Here is a 2,431-nt window from a genome sequence, read left to right on the forward strand (position 1 = left end):
GCCAAAAGGGCTCAGCCTCGCTCCCTCCCCGAGCCTTGGGCAGCTGCTGACGGGTCCTGCCCCGAGGAATTGCCCCGCTCGGGGACCCGCAGAGCCGCTGTGTGCCCGCGGCTGCGTCCCTGGGGACCGTCACAGGGGAATCGAGGTCTGCAGAAGGTGAATCCTCCCAGAACCCAGCTGTGCTCTCCGTGGGGGCCCTCCCCAGTGGCCCCCATTCCCAGCACGGAGCTGGGGCTGCCCCGGGCTCCTGGGGCTTTCTGAGCACGGGCGACCCAACATCTCCTGTGCTTTGGGGGCACAAGTCCCAGAGCCCTGCGGGCAGCTCAGCCAAACGAGGTGGCACCCACGTAGAGCTCCATTCCCCACCTCCCCACGCTGTCCCAGCACCCTTTGGAAGGGGGGGGGGGTGACAAGGACCCCTGCCACCCCCCTTGCTGCTTGACAGCGCTGAGCCCCCTGAGCTGCCCACACCCCATCCTCTGCCCTACACATGTGCCCTCTCCTCCTCCCCGTGGGGATTTGGGTGCTGTGGGCAGGACAGCCACCATCTCCGGGGGTTGTTGGCTCGTGTGTCATTTTGTCTGTCCCCCCTCGCCCTCCCTGCCCCCCCAGCAGCCTTCCTGCACCCCCCCCTGGGCTTGCAGCAGCGCGGGTGCCGGGGATGCTGCGCGGCGCTGGCGGGCAGGAGCGCTGAGATTTGAGCTGCCCGACAGATGGCCGGCTGCGACCGCTGCTGGGGAAGGGCTGGGCGTCCCCGCGCCATCTGCCAGGGGTCACGGGTGACCCCCAAACCCCGCCGCAGGGGAAGGGAGTGTGTGTGGGGGGGGGGGGGGGTGGTGGGGGGGGTGGGGGGGGGCATGCCAGAGCTTGATTTATAGAAATGTGTTTGGGATGGGTGCGGGTGGGCTCCCCGCGGTTGGATCCCCCCACCCCCAGCACCGCTCCCGTCCTCCCAGGGGACGCACGCAGCAGCCCGGGAGCTGCGGTTGTACCCGGGGAGATGCTTTGCCGGTGGGGTGGATGGCAAGGGGCAGATTGCATGGGGCAGGGCAGGGGGGGACAGCGATGCCCCGGGCACCCTCGTGCTCGCTGGAGCTCGTCCCGAAGCTTTTCGGTGGTGAGGCAGCTGGTTTGGGGGGGGGGTGCTGCTCGCTGCAGGGCTGCCCTGGCGCAGGACCCAGTTCCTCCTCCTGGTTCTGCTCCCCCCGGTGCCATCCTCCACGTGCGCCCACCTGCTGGCCTTGCCACCTCACTGCCCCCAATTTCCCTTCCCTCTCCATCGAGAAGGATCCCAGGCGTCACGGAGAGCTCGGGTCCCCGGCGCTCCGCGGTCGCTGGGCACCCAGGGCTGCCCTCCCCCGCACCCGTTTTTGGGGTGAACGGAGGTGAAAGCCAGCAGGGACAGGTCACCCACCTTGTGCCTCGTGGGGAAGATGGGTGTAGGGCTGGGAGATGCTCAGGTGGTGCTGAGGAGCTGCATCCAGAAGGAACTGGGATGCCCGGGTTGCTGCAGGCAGGAGGGGAGCGAGGAGGAACGAGGTGGGCACGTTCCAGGCTGGCTGCTGGTCTCAGGCCGTGAAGGCTTCAGGGAAGAGCCAGCAGGGCTGAACCCCCCCCCCCCAGTCCCCAGCAGGTTGGTGTGGGCATGGTCCTGCTCCAGCCTTGCCCTTCTGCACCCACAGGACCAGCAGGATGAGGCCGAGGACCCAGCAGACCCTTTGGGTCCCCACCGGGCACCCTGCGCTCCCTGCCCGCTGCAGGAGGGGACAGCGGTGTCACCCCCCGTTTGAGGACCCCCCCAGGGCCACCGCCACATCCCCTCTCATCTTCCTGCCCCTTTCTGCCCAGGGGAGAGGCTCGGCGGGACCCTCCGGCTTTCCTCCCCCCCCCGAAGGTTGGGGAATCAAACAAAACGAGCGGGGAAGAAAGGGAAGGGGCAGGAGAGGGGTGGAGAGGAGGGGCAGGTGTCAGCAAGCTGCCTCCAGCCATCTGTTGCCAACTCGGGGACTCGGGTTCCCCCCCCCCCCCGCCCCAGCTCTGCGTCCGATGGGGCCGACGCGTGCTCTCCGGGGGGGGCAGCACGGCGGCGTCCCCCACCTGAGCGCAGCCGCGGCCGGGGGGCTCGCGGGGGGCCGGGGGGCGCGGGGCTGAGCGCTGCAGCTGAGCTCCCGGGGAGGCTCTGGCCTCCGCTGCCCTCTGCTCCCTGCACCGAGGGGGAAAGGGGTTGTCCCCTCGTGTCCCCCCCCCCAAAAAAAAATCCCTCCTTGACAGCTGTGCCCCCCCTCCTCATGTAAGGGAGAGGTGAGCCCCTGAAGCGAGGCTTTTTGGCCACGGGCATCCCCCGGAGACGCTGCTGGAGCATCTCCCACGCAGGACGCCTGTGCCCAAACCATTCCCCTGAGCTGCCTCAGAGGCAGGCAAGACCCCCCCC

The sequence above is a fragment of the Oxyura jamaicensis genome, chromosome 33 (assembly GCF_011077185.1).
Source record: "Oxyura jamaicensis isolate SHBP4307 breed ruddy duck chromosome 33, BPBGC_Ojam_1.0, whole genome shotgun sequence".
In the NCBI taxonomy this organism is placed as follows: domain Eukaryota; kingdom Metazoa; phylum Chordata; class Aves; order Anseriformes; family Anatidae; genus Oxyura; species Oxyura jamaicensis.